General features: G+C 37.7%; 1 protein-coding gene across 16 annotated transcripts in view; it reads right to left on the bottom strand.

The window, feature by feature from the left end:
* Positions 1-15,368, bottom strand: part of LOC114060994 (poly(rC)-binding protein 3-like) — a 401,074-nt gene that overhangs the window by 212,950 nt on the left and 172,756 nt on the right. Inside the window, exon 1 of one of the 16 annotated variants that reach the window (XM_027890934.1) lies at positions 13,128-13,195. The exons of the other annotated variants lie outside the window; for them this stretch is intronic. The gene's annotated coding sequence lies outside the window, so the exon portion shown is untranslated. Of the gene's footprint in view, positions 1-13,127; positions 13,196-15,368 lie in introns of those variants that run through there. 16 annotated transcript variants of the gene reach the window in all.

A 15,368-nucleotide genomic window follows, 5' to 3' on the forward strand; every position in this document is an offset into this window, starting at 1 on the left:
ATTATGAAGCAGAAAGGTGCCATGAGTAGCAGGACAGTAGTATTGGAATCCAGCACTGCCAAAGGCTGGTGCCCCATTTGGGCCTCTGGAGTCTTTCCAAAAGGAAGGTGAAGGGACATGTTGCTACAGGGTTCAGAAGAGGTTGGTGATGCAGGTCTGTGCCCAAGGTAAGACAACAGGAATGGGTGTAACTGCATGCAGTGTAAACAAGCTCAGCACTAGCTCATACAATGTATGCTGTCCAAAGCATTTAGATAGATCTCTAAACCAGCTGCAGATCTAAAACGTGTCCATGTTCTGAAGGACAGTCCTTTTTTCTTTTCAACATGTAGTGTTTCCTATTTTTCTGCTATCGCTCTTTATTGTTTTGACCTTTTTAAAAAATTTTAGCACTAAGTCACTTTGTTTTCCCACCTACTACTAAGATAATTTTATTATAAGAGAGATATTAAAGCAGCCAGTACCTTATGAGAAATCTGCATCACTCCAGGTTAGTAAAAAAATATACAGGTTACTACAGACCTTGGGAAATGAAACTTATTCTAGGCAGTAGCCCTAAGAGCTTTAGCAGTTTAATGTTTTACAGCTGTGGAGGCGTATGCTTGTATATTTCTAAACTGCTTAAATCAGTGGGATGCAATCCTGTAAGCCTTGAGGATCAAGCTTATTTGTAAAAGTTCAGGGGACAATAACAAATGCTGAGACAGATTCTCTGTGTTATTACAAGCTCTATTTTTGAAAGTGTGAGGTGAATTCAGAATATTTTTACATTAGATAGTTAGACTGTCACAGATTTTTTTCTTCCAGATAAGCTTGGGACAAACACTTATATATTCCTGTTTTCCTATATTTTTCTATTTTTTGTCATCAATTATTATGTCCACAACACACCTTCCCAGCATCACTGGCAAAGGTGAAAAAGGCAACTTACCAAAAGTCAGAAGTCCTTTTCTTACGTTATTCATAGAGAGATGCATGCAAGGAACTGTAAAAAGGGTGAAGTTGCAAAGTCTGTCTAAGTAGGTCTTACCAAGTTTTGTGCTGTTTCAGTGATCTCAACTGGCTTGCTGTTTGGATCAAGTCATACTCTGAAACTCTGTCCAGAGGAGTTTTTTTTCTGCTGTTTAAGTGGACTGAGTCACAGAGGAGCCCTCCTGAAGAGCTCAAGGAACACCATAGCCAAGGCAAGGGAATACACTTAGCTCAGAGATGCTATGTAGCAAGCCATAACGTAAGAATATAGATGGATAGACAGATAAAGAGAAATAAACATTTCACTGCAAGATTTTTTTTTTTTTTAAGTTTCTGTTCAGCCCTACCTAGCAATAGAAACCAAAAAAAAACTATTAAGGAACAGTGTCAGTAATGTACGCAGAGACATCTTTCTGTAGAAGGAAAAATGTGAGATCACTATGAATTTGGGGATAGGGATGAAAATATGGGATTGGATCACACTGCATACAGTGGTTAAGCTACACAGAAAACACACATACACATCCAAGTAGCATAAGAAGCGACCTGAACATAGCTCTTACATTCTTTCCCCACCAAGTTACACAGATATGCAAATTTAACATCAACTTGTTGATTTTTAATAATTTGTAGTGGAGACGTTATGACTAGTACACTCAAACTAATGATTTGAAAACTGTAATTACTAGATAATAGTAAATAAAATGCCCATATAAAATTCTTGTGCCGAGAGGCAAGCTCCGTATATATATGCCAGCATACCGTACCACAAACTTGTTTAAACCAATGCCTCATGAGTAGTATGCTCACAGGAAACCTCGTTATAGGGAGTAAATTAGTTACTGCAAAGTAAAAAATGTATCTGAAAACACACTGTGAAGAAGACTGAATATTGATATACTGTGTGTAAATCTAATAATGGGGAAAACAGTCAAAGGTTCCAAATTTCAATAATAACCGTGTTAGCCAAGTTAATTGGAAGTCTTACCCATAACCTTTTCTGAATATTTCCTCTTGTTGCAATGATCTGCTATTTCCTTGCTTGTTAATAGAACAACAGGTAGAAATTTCCCAAGTGACAGCCTGCTCTGCAGGCTGGCTTATAAACACAGAGGAGTACGTTATAGCCATCCTCTGTTAAAGCTATTGTTCTGTGAATACAATTTGCAGTCTTCCTAACCAACTTGAAATAATCTCAAATACATTTTTTTGCTATTAGAAAGGCAGAAAAAAGTGCATCAATCTGTTGATTTTTTTTTCTTTGAACAAATTCTTGGATACTACAAAGATCTATTTCAATTTTTCTAAAAGTTTAATAACCTGAAAAACAAACAGTTGGAGATACTGCACTGTAGAGCTATAAGTGAAGAGAATAGAATGATATAGTGGTAGACCAAAAATACACTGGTAGAGTGTAAAAACCATTTCATTAGGAGATTTTCTCTCTAAGATTTCCATTCAGCCTTACACAGGAACACAAAGAAAATAAGATAGTAAAGGGAGAGCATACAATAATTCATATAAAGGCTAGACAGCTCCAGTTTGGGTTTTTCTTTTTTTAATTAAACTGAGTAGAGTACATCTATGCACATGTATAACTTTCAATATATTAGTGTTTGTTTTCCCTACTTTTTGGGCATAAAAGTTTATTTTAAAAGTAAGAAACATGGCAGGATGTTTTTCTTTAATATGAAAGGAGATCTTATGTCATGCTCAGAAATCCTACTATATTTGGGTCTTTATCTCACAGTAGACGCTTCATTAGTTCCTCATGACATGATTCAACAGAGGCATAAGGGGATCTTTGCTTCAAAAGTGGAGAGAGAACACAACACAGGAATATTCTGCAAACTCAGAGTTTGTGGAATTACAACACTAGTAAAGCAGGGACATCAAGTTTCTTTGTTGGAAGTCAGTTTTGGTCCTGATTGTCTTATGTTTAAGGTCAAATTTGTAAAACAAATTGAAACTGAAGCATTCCCCTACAAACCATAAATTTTATGATTTATCATTAAACCCAACTTTTAATGGATAGATCTCTAATGGCCAGGAGTGATGGAAAACCTGCATAACATTATCTGTCTTGCATACTCGTTTAGTATGTAATCCTTTCCTATGTTTCCCTGCTTTCACTTCCTTAAGTTACATTATTAATATTCTTTTAATGAAGCTTGTCTAGGTGAATTAAATTGTACTTGAGTCCTGAAGTATTCAGATGCTGTATTATTTTATCATATTTTTGCTCTCCAGATCACTTACTTTTCCTGAGGAAAAAAATGCTTCAGCAAGAAGGTGTTGCTACTACCTCTCAGCTGCATGAAGAAAAGATTTCAGAGCAGCACTTGGAGCATCCAATTTAGATAAGTTCTATTTGGAAAATTTTGGAGAATGCTAGGATAAGGAGGTTATCTGCTGACCAGCTGAATGACAGTCAAGAAAATGTAAGCATCCTTCACAAAGGATGGTTGTATCAGAGAGAGTGCATTAACAAAATGAATAACAACCTCCTATTCAGAATCACTTACAAAGTTATTGTACCAGATAAGAAAGAGCTAGAGTTCAGGAGCATATCTCTTATAAAACATGATTAGATTCCTTAATCTTTGGGGTGATGAATATTTACTCTTGAGCTTTTGAATGTATCTGAAGATTTACATACATTTATTTCAATAATTTAAGATCTGAAAAACACTGATACAGCTTGTAAGCCTTCCCTTGCAGAGGCACGGCTGAACTGGAAAAGCAGCTTTCTCCCAGTACAGCTGATAGTCAATACAGCAAGTCACAGAAAAGAAATTACTGAATCATTTCTTTTTCTCCTAGAATCACTGCTCTACACCAGTGCCCCCGCTGCAGTGGGATGTCAACCAGAGGACTCCCCGTGTTCTTGCTGGGTGGCCCTATTAAAAGCCTGACGAGGCTCATAGACATAGACAAGGTCTCAGCACAAGGAAAAAGATGTCTTAAGCAGCTTCATGAGCAAAGACACTAGGACAACACGGTTTGCGGAGGGCCTGAGGCACCAGACTGACTCACTAAGGAGATACTGTGGGAACGTCTCCCAGAGTGCTAGGGTGCCAGCACTGCCGGGGCTGCACTCTTGGAGGGGAGCCTCCACTGCTCAGTATGTTATCAGGAATACATCAGTCTCCCATCTACAAAACAAGGATAAATTAAAAAGGTGACTGTGTAAATGACCAAAAGGGTGGAAAAGTAACTGGCTATAGCAAAACCAGAGAAAATCAAAGAAACTGAACTCATTGGCACTCCAACTGTCCTTCCCCATCCGAGATGTAGTAGTACTTGCGAATTCCCACTGATAAGACTATTTCCTTTGATTATGATGATTATTTGAATACATTTATATAATTATAAAAACCAAACCCCAGCATATGATGTCTAATTTACAGAGTGAAAAAAGCCAAAGAAATTCTTTGATTAACTTATGTTCTTAGCTTGTCTTCCAAATTGGTCCACTTTATCAGATCTTATGATTTATACTTAGATTTCTTTAGCTCCTCTTCAAGAAGGAAATATGGGATTGCAACCACAAGTGTCCAACTATGCTCCAGAGGTGGTGCATTTCTTCTAGACATCTATGAACAGAAATGATCTGTAGCTTAGCAGTTTTATGGTCTATGCAATAGGAAAACTACAAGCTTGCTTTGCAAAGCAGAGGCATTCTTGGAGCACTCTCATCTGTGTTACTACTTCCAAAGAGCTCAATTCCATGTAATCAGAGGAGCTTATTCTTTCTTCTCTAAATACTATTTCCTTTTCTTCTCTATTTTATAGCATTGGGATTTTCTACCTCCTTATTACTGATCTTGCTGTAACACTTCACAAAATGTGAATACACATTTGTGGGCACAAGGAAGTACTAACACTTCAGTATCTACATTTTAGCAAATGTTACCTTCAATAAGCATGCTCCATTGGATACAGCAAGAGTGTGTTTGTGTGAAACTAATCTTCTGGAAAAAAGCAATTGAGCCACTTAAATAAGATACTTCCCACTTAATATTTTATAGCTGCAATGCAGATGTCTACAGTAAGGATAATGCCTTGCACTTTCTTTAGAGTCAATGAAGAGAAATAAAAAGTTGGAAGGTATGATTTATGTGACCATTTTTAAACACATAATTTGGAATGGAATTATGTACATCCTACAAATACTTATTACTCTCCATGAACAAAAAAGGTGCTGACTGAGAAGCTGTCTACATCAACATTTACACTGTAAACATTTGTTTGGGTATGGTGAATCCCACCTTCTCTACAGTAGAATAAGTAGCAGAAAAAAAAGAAAAGGAAAAAAGTAAGTCATGAAGCAAATCTGATTGTTACAGCTGTGCTTTGAAAAACTGGAGAGTTGTTAAATTCTTTGCACTTCTCTGGCTGTGCTGAACAGCTTCATAATTTGAATCTTCCATCTGCAACTAGAGGCTGTTGATTTAATTTCACACAGATACTAATTCATTATCAGATCAATTCAATCAACTTAGCACAATCAGTGCAATTTGAACTACAAATTTGATTTGTTGATTGTACTATTTTCTTGTAATTAGTTTTGTAAGACAAAAAAGTTTACATGTTCATTGATTTTTATTATTACTGGCTTCCTAAATTTCCATAAAATGCTAAAAAGAGCATTGAGAGCTTCTGTACCTGAAAAGAAACACAAGTTGAAGCCCTGCAAGTAAAAAGTTACTGAGCCATTTGCCACTTTGCCATAATTCTAAGTTACAATAGTGACCTGCAAAAGATCAATAAGTTAAAGCGCTCTGAAATGAGAATGAGATTCTCTCACCAACCGGTGGGAATTCTTACAGAACAGGTGAAATGTGATACAGAACTATTTGTCTCATAAAGAGAAGGAAAAACCTTTCTAAAAGACCTAGCACAGAAATCTGCTCTTATGTTTCAACTGGTAAATACGCTTGAAAAATCGGAACTTACAGCAGAGCACTGGAGCTTTTCCTTCTTCCAGACCACAAAATGATGCAGAAAAATTATTTGTTTCATGGTTTCAATTTCCGTAGCTATAAACAGTAAGACAGAACTGGAGGGAAACTATAATTTTTCCAATTTGCATTCTTGTGAGTAAGGACATCAAAGGTAATGAAGAGTAGAAAGGTAACTTCACACACTAGAAGTGATGTATAAATATGACATCACCCAGAGGTCAAGCAACACTTCATAGGTTCAAATTCTACTCAGCTTGTCAGGTATTTATAATGTAACTGATGGTTGTCCCTATTAAAGTATTTCCGTCAATGGTACAGAGTATACCACTATGAAGTTGCCTGAATGAACAGTATTGTACTTTATTGGGATGGGGAACACATTGGGATTAGGGAGTTTTACATCAGTATAATGTTAGAGCTTTCCAAGTAAAATTATTTGATATAAAAAGATAAAAAAACTCCCCCTCCTGAAAAAAGTCTTTGTGCTCAACTGAAGTGGTGACAATAGGAAAAACTGCCAGACCTCAGAGATTAGCTTTGTCTGTATTTTTTGTCTTCTAGATTTTCTGCCCTTACACAGAACTGTGCCAGTTTTTTAAAAGGATATAAAATACAATGTAGTTACTTAATTTCTGAAGGCAATACAAAAGAAAAGAGAGAACAAGGAAATGAAAGGTTAAATCACTAGCTGGATTAAAGCAGCTGTGGTCCCCATGTTGTCCCCAGCACAGACACAGCTCCTCAGTACTTCAGAAAGAAGGAAATTGCCTTCTGACCTTGCACATGAAATAGTCTGGGTATCTGGTCATTGCAAAAGAAGCTTAGTATCCTCTCTTTGATCTGACATGGAAAGTTTGCCTGACTTGAATTAAGTGGAACGTGGAAATTTAACAAGGGAGGTTCCCGTCTGTCCTTTTTACATTCATTTTAAATCTAATTTATAGAGCAGTGCCCTTAATCTGCTTGTAAACTTGTTTTTAACTGTCAGACTTGAGTAGCTATTGAGGAAAATTATACATATTTCAAACAACTGCCTAACTGGGTATTTACTCTAGAGACATGACTGTGTCCTAATATGTTATTTCTTCTTCACAGGCAAATATTTTTCAATTTATATCATTTCATAAACAATTTGTAAAGAGAATTTAAATCTTCAACTACCACTCCTCAGTAGCCACTGAGAAAAGGAAAGGCAAAGTAACACTCTGTCCTTCAGTGCCTCAACAGTGCCCTTGTTTTGCATCTTTACAGCACTAGCTAATATCTCACTTGCTAGTTACTCCTTTGTGTCATACACCTGTCTGTCTGTTGTCACTTCTGTGACAGACAGGCTGTTATTTAAGCATATCTTTGCCTTGCATCTCATATAAGCACAAGCCTATCTTCAAAGCTGAAGCTGTGCCTTCTCACTTTTACTTAAGAAAAACTCCTGTGAACTTCAGTGAGAGGATGGAGTCCCATTTGCTAAATTTCTAAGTGTAAAAGCAAAAAGAAAAACATGGAAATTTCAGCGGGAATATCTTTCCCAAGATCTGCCTTTGGCCACAGGCAGAGACAACTCCTCTTCCAGCCTGTGAAGGGAGCTCAGGACTTAACAGGACACTTGAGGAGAGCTGTATGGGAACCTGAGACTTCCTGATACTTCTCATCCAGAAAACACAGTGTCATCAAGTATTCAAGTCAAACTCTTCAAAGAAGCTGTGCTCCAGAGAACAAAATAAGTGGTCTGATTTCCAATGAAGTTATGAATCAGTGTCTTACAGGGAGGCAGGACGTTCAATGCTTTTCAAAATCAGAGAGCTTAGTTTGTTGTTTCAACTCCAGTGTTGTCACCTTCGGTTGGATTCTCCAGTCTATGTATCAGCAGCTCTGACCTATTGCTCTCTGACTTTGAAAGCACCAGATCACTAAGACACACATGACTCTTTTTTCACTGCAGAGTTAGTTTCAGTTAACTTTTGTGCTGCTGATTACTCAGGTCCCTCTCATGAAAAAAATACCCATCAAAAAACCCAGTAACTCTCATTCAATAGTTATGCTTTCAACTATGGAGTTGTCTGGCCCATCTGAGGAAATCAGCTCAGGGGACTGATTTCCTAAGCTAATCAGCTCAGCTACTAACACATCAGCTATGAACACAGCTACTTTTTATTGCCATGATGTTAATTTAAAGGTTGGCTTTCCTCATTCAAGCAACATTAACTTGAGGGGCATTAGCTTGAGTGTATGTAATTTAAAATAATTCTTTGGTAAGGACAAGTTCTGTCAAGTAGCTTTTAGCATAACCTATAACCTTTCTGCTAGTACTTCCTTATCAGGAATTCATTTTAAAAGAGTTTTTTCCCCACTCCTAGTGGAGTGTTGCACAGGGTAAAGCAACTAACCATTTGCCAGGTATTTTAGCATGCTGATGTATCTGCTCTCACCTAGAGTCACAACAGAGTAATTTTTATTTCACTCGTTGTTTTATGAGCTTTGACCTCCAGATTCCGTCACTTTTACCAGAAGGGCCTATTATCATGACTGTTTTAACTATCCAGAGTAAATCCTTGGCAGCCAGTCCCCTCAGCCTGACTGCAGCAATCAATCTGCCAGAAAATCACAACAGTATCATGTGCTATGAATATTTTATGGTTTACTTACTCTAATTGCCTATTTCATGCCCAAGCACTAAGGTCATGCTAATCACACCTATTAGGATATTTTGTCCTCTATGAAACTGAAAAGTAGGTCAAACCCCAGAATATTCTCATAATTTGGTTAAAGAAAGATGACTAGGACTAAGAAACAGATGAACTGACTAGCATCTCCAGACCAAGGAGCTATCAAAACACTTCCAAGACACTCTTTGTAAATGTACTCTGGCTTTGGAGCCACGCAGTGACCATCACATTGGTTTGTGCAGTGGTTTCTGTGATACATGCTGAAGTGGCAGGCTGACACTTAACCTCTGTTTCAACACAGGATGCCTTTAGGTTCAAAGGCAAGCTTCTCTCAAGAGAAATGCAAACCATTATAAGAATTTCCTTTAGCAGCTTTAGTATTTTTGCATCACAGGACCTGATTTGCATACCAGCTTCTGGAACACCAGACGACACACTTATTGAAAATTTACATGTAAAGGTCACCCTGTACTGGATTTCCCTGCATTCAAGTTATCTGAAGAAATACCTGTGCTGTACCACACTCCCAAATTCAATGTGTTCCATGCAGCTGGCAAAATTATGATCTTCCTCTTTCTGGTGAGGTTTAGATAGACATTGTGTAAGAGACCTAGAGTGCAAATATGTGTGGAGTATGGATGTATCATAAAGATTCTCAAGAAACCTTTAAAGAACTCTACAACAGTTAGGCATCCCCCTGGGTGAAAACACAAGTACAATGTATTAGGCATATTAGGGACAAGAGCGAGCTTAAAGAAGAAACAAAAGAACCCATCCTGTCTACCATACAGGGAAATTAACTTGATTCTAGTCCTCTTTTCCTAAGACAGGATATATAGAACTGGAAAAACATAAGTGGCTTTGATTCAACACTGCTTCTGGGTTTTAGTGCTCAAAGACAAGAACACCTTCACAGGTACACTCGAGATATTCCACAATTCCAGCAAGAGACGCATGACATCTGCAGCATGTACTGCTATGGCAATGCAGGAGGTGATTAGAGTTTCATACAAACCCATCTTTCAGTGCAGGCTGTTCTGGTATTCTACAGGCTGCGATAAGAGCTGCTGGGTGGATGCCAGCTTTGAATATACAGCAGGGCTCTAAGCATTAAAAGCAGTTGGGAATCCTGTTGCGAACCTTTGGAATGTGGTATTCTGGTAAAATAAGATTATTGCCTGCAGGTTCAGAACAGACCTGATAATCTTCTGCCAGAAACAGAAAACAAAGACTATGGTAGCATTCGTGTTCAAGAACAGGTGGTTCTCAGCTGTCCTGCATATTGACAACTGGCAGGAATCCCTAAAAATGAACGTTTTCTAATCGTATCTGTCCAGGTCTAACCATATGCAGCACAAAAAGCAGTTTATCAGATTTGTCAGTATACTACTTCATAAGTTATCTGTGTCTCTACACCTCAGTCTCTTTTGGGATTCACCATTAAAACTTAGAAAAAGCAGAACAAAATAAAGAAGCCTTCACAGTTGGATAAATCCCAAGAGAAGTAGTCTAAAGCAGGAATGCCATATATTGGACTGGTCTATTACCCATTCAAGAAAATGGTTCTTTAAGCTTTTCCTTATTTCCTTTGAGGATTTTGATTTGAAAGTATATGAAAATTATGAGTTCCTTAGCAATGCAATACCAGGGAAATACACCCTTTTAAAACATATAAAGAAGCACACACAAATTTACACATGCAGACTGGTGATTTCTGTTTTGGATTATGTTTCTTCTTCAAAAACTTTCCTGCTATCATACTAAAAAATTGTAGAAAACATATATTATATGTAGTATATGTAGAAAACATATCTGAATAATCTAGCAAATGATTCTCAATAACCAGTTTCAGTGCTCTATCTTTTCTTATTGATAGGATGTAATTTCTCCTATTTTTCATATGCTTTTGGGGGGGGGGGGGATGGATATCTTGAAAAGTATTGCTGAATAAACTCTAAGAAGTGTTTTTAAGTTTCTTTCCATTCTTCCAATTTTATGCATGTCTTGAATAAGCAGGATGCAAAATAATTGCACCAAGTACAGAAAGTTCACACATACAATTCCAGTATTCAGAGACTGGGCAAGAACTTTTTTCCTTCATCTTTTCATCAATGCTTCTGTTGATTCTTTAATTTTTCCCATTCTTTCAGATATGTTCAATTTCATTCAGATTCTATTCACTGGAAGATTCCAAAGTATTTGTGTATCTGTATATCCATTTCCTTCGCTGGTATTTTTAATGAAGCATTTATTAAATTTATTTTAATAATTTACACTAGAAACAGTGACTTCAGCATACCTTCCTCTGAAAACTCGATAGTCTGAATTTGTCTGGAAACCTGGTCTCCTCAAAAGCTATTCTGATGGTGTATGGGAAGATGAAGCACTAAATATTCTTGCCACATTCAAATTCTTGATGAAAATAAAGCTGCATATAATGTTTTGCATTTTTTTGCTGATTCTTCTGCTGGTGAATGACTTTTGATATGTAATGCAGTAATACACCAAGCCTATTTCTTGGATATATTACTTACAGTCAGCTTTTTTAGAATAAAGATGTAATCAGAAAGTCCTCTAACTGATTCCCCTATAACAAGGATTCTTGTAAGTATACATAAAGTGAAAATGTAGTCATTTTCCTAAATAAATTCATTACCATGCTTTAGCAGCTGCTGACATGATTTGAAGAGTTTAACGCAAACCTGAACTGGCAGTTACTTATACCCAGAACAAATTGTAGAGACAGTACGGTTATTTGTCTATCCCACGTTCCCAGCTGTAGTGAAATAAATTTAAGACTAAGCACACTTGCCCTAAAGTGATGTGAAAACCCTTGGCCACATCTAGAATGTAGGTCATACTTTTTTCCTAGGAAAATCTTTTATATATTTTTCTTTTGAGGCGGAAAAAGCCTTTGTACCAGAGGACAAAGCTTTGTAAGCTCGTTCTTCCTTTCAACAACGCGAAACATTTCACCTCAGCGGAGAGAGCTGTGTTCCCCCATAAACCTCACATGACAACATGCATAATACTCTGCTGAGATAAAACCAAACAGTAGGAGGAGCCTTTATCAGTCAAAATCCATGAGAAAAGCTGCTGCTGATAGGAACTCTTCACGTAACTTCATTGCTCTGGAATTTCCAGGTCAAACTCTTGACCTCTAAATATTGGACCTGTCATTTTGCCAGATACACGTGAGAAATGAACGCTATTTCAGGGCCTTGACTATCTAGACAAACTAGTAGGCTGTCTCTGCAGAGAAAGTAAGTCACTCCATCCAGCACAAGCCTGCACAAAGTCATCATTCTGCTATGAAGGATTCCTTAAAAGAAATACCTGAAAAATGCCAAGCAATTGTCATTTCTGATTAAATTTTTTCAACATCAGTAATACACACATTTTGTAGCACAGCACATCTTACCGAGAGTCTCTGTCCGTAAAAACATTTACACCAAAATGTTCTGCTATGTGCACCGTCAACTGAAAAGTCAGCAGTGGTATCACTATCATGGATCCTGCCTATGTTCTTGTAAATAAAGTCATAATCTCTTCAGTTTAGGAAGCTTTCATTAGAGCTAGCAAATTAAACAAAAATGTTGAAGATGCTTCTTTAGTAACAGTGTCTGTATTTACTAGATGAGCTACAAATATGAGAGAGCACTGGTGTAAGATTTTCAAGTGTGACCAGTAGGGACATCTGACTACAAGCAATGTGAATCCCCACATTACTTTGCTGATTATATTGCAATACTAAGCTTCTGCACTACAATACTCAGCTTCTACACATGAGAAATGTCTGATAACAGAGATTTTGCTTTTGAGATATGCTTAATGTTGACTAAAATACTTCATCATCCTGTTGTTCTTTCACAAACAAAATCATGTCTTACTATTTCAAACCAACTTTCTGTTTTTTTAATTCGGTCTGAAAGTAAGCAACCGTGCTATTCTTCCTCTGATTTTGCCCTGAATGGGCAAATAAGCCTGAGTGTCAAAAGACCACAGATGTGCTTATGGCAAATGGATAGATGTACAGACAATGACTGAGCTATCTCCAGTCTCTAATTCAAAAGCAAACAATGTACTGACAGCAGCAGGGGGTAGCTGGAGAAAAAAGGGTAGGTGTGCAGGGTGTTGGCATCTCGCTGAAGCCAGCGAATACAGTATAAAGCAGTTTCAGTTTTCAAGACTTAAATAGTTACGCTATTCAAAGTGTCTTCTGGACATTTTGCAGGAGTCAGTGGAAAATAATAATAATAAAAAAATCTATAAATGAAATAGATTAAGGGAGGAATGGACTAAAACATTCGCATATTTGGTACACAGGACTTGATTTGCTATAAATGGCAGTAAACTACATGTAGTTTCTGAGAGTTAGTACTGTACATCAAACTAAACGACATGATAGCTATCATTTGGATTAGGCAGTATCTGCTGTGGACATTGGTAATCTGAAAGGGAACCTGAAGTAGAAGATGTGGGATAATATGCTGATGGACATGAAGAATCCAAAGGCAGAACCAACCTTGAGTTTCCAGGGCTGTTGTTTCTTCCACTGGCTCTGAACACTGGGCAGTGTTCAATGGTATGGAAAGTCAGATGCTCAAGCACAGGTACTCTCTCACCTATGATTAAAAAACAAACATAGTACTTTCTGCTTCTGACAGCTGATTTCAGATTGAAGACTATATATTGTTCCCTTGATGCAGTATGCCCTTGAGTAAGATTTGAAACTCAATTTTGTGTTTGTTTAAGTGGAAGCAGTGGACCACAAACACATCTGTCCTTTCCTTCAGCAAAGGAACAGCAAAACCTTCATTAATCAAATACAATAAATGTTAAGCACTGACTCTATTAACTCGGAGTAAATAAGCTACATGATTACATTCATCTTGGAGGTCAAGCTCAAGGGGATTTGTCAGAGTCCACTTCATAACAAGCTACCCTTCTGCCCTGCTGCACCCTTTCCCCTCTCCAAAGAAAGCACAGAAAGAAATGGGCATAGGCCGTGTAGTGTCCATTCTGTACTTGCATTACTGCACAGGATGGGAACAGTAACTCTGGACATTTCCAAGTAACTGGACTGGATTGTTTAACAACGACAAAGTTGCACACGAGGATGAATAAAAACTCTTTAACCATAAGTTGCAAGGAGTAACTTTTTTTAACGCTCCTGACCTGGTCTATGCCAAAAGTGCAAGGGTAGAGAAAATGCCCAAGAGTTCCATTTGCCGAATCACCTGTACAGTGGGCCACGCAGGAGACCACAAGATACCTTGGAACATCTCTTGGCTTCCACCTACAGAATGGGTGGGAGGAAGGACCGAGCAAGTCAACAGACTGAAGGAGAGAGCCAGGACATCAAGTCCATGAGTAATTAGTCTTGTTTTTGGTGAACTACCTTTGCAATGCACGGCTAGCTGGAGGTTTGAGGGAGTAGCAAAATTTACTCTCATATGAATAAATAATTTATTCCACTCATGGATAATGCATCCACACATTTACAGAAAAAGAAACACAAGAATACAGGAAAAACAACTGTAAGTTTTCCAAAACATGATTACATACTTACATATAGAAATTCCTTTAATATATTTGCAAGAAACCTCACATGAAATGATATGCATATTCACAAATGCAATGAGTAAATTTCTCATATTTAATTAGCATGGCAGAATTTCTGCACTGATAAATTATCTGTGAAAATTATGTTACAGATTTTGCAGCTGATATGGAGACATTACAGTAAAAAACACCCAGTAAAAATATAAACTAATTACATAATGAGCCTTGAAAAATCAAGTTCTCACTTGGTACGTCACTGGGGGTATATCAGATATCTACATCAGTGGTACCCAAAAGCAGTAATCTGCTCTATAAACATTGGTGATTAAACTTAATAACTAGGTCTTAATTTTGCTGAACTGAATCGCTAGTATTAGGTGTCTGCAGATGCCTCCAGTGCTTGGAATGATTCATCTATATCAAACCAGGACAAGCAGCTCCCTACAGCACATATTTGTTTTTAAAAAATGTACCTCAAACAATCCATATCGTAAATCTTCCTTGTGTTTCCTTAGCCTATAGACATCTTATATGGGCATATATGTCTATACGCCCTTTGTCCCAACATTTATTTGAGTAAATAATTTTCTATTACTCAGAAAGTTGAGGGAATATCTGCCCACATGATCATACTGTGCACCTGAATTGCAAGGGCTGTCCCTGCCTTAGCCGGTTGTGTGCTCCAGCAAAAGTGGCTCTGTGGAGCAAAACACTTGTAACTGGAGATCCCACATCTGCTATTTTCTCATTTTGCAGCTTTTCACTTCAGAGATGCCCTGGTCTGATTCCACTGACCAACTGTGCCTTACAACTGCAATATATAATGAACACTTCTGGAGAAAATCTTCCTCCCAAAGGAAAGCAACTCATATGTTCTAAGACAGCTCCACACTGCAACTAAAGCACAGCACGTAGGGAGAGTTTGGAGACTTGCATCAAAAGTGCCCTCCTAATCTGAACTGAAAAGCCATAGATGGGGTAGACATACCCCATCTGACCAAATCATGCTTATGCTACAGGGTGAAACACTTTTTCCTCCATCTCACCTTTCAGAAAAGATAAGCAGTTACAGTGCCTGGGAAATTCAAATGCAACCACAAAACTTCAACAAACTGGTTACATACCACTTTAATGTGAAGCTGCCTCTCCGGCAAAACACTGTGCAGAAAGTTATGTACTTTTGCTAAGTGGCCTTCCACAG

Source organism: Empidonax traillii, unplaced genomic scaffold (assembly GCF_003031625.1).
Source record: "Empidonax traillii isolate 1590-97213 ecotype Southwest subspecies unplaced genomic scaffold, ASM303162v1 scaffold303:size634589, whole genome shotgun sequence".
NCBI lineage: Eukaryota > Metazoa > Chordata > Aves > Passeriformes > Tyrannidae > Empidonax > Empidonax traillii.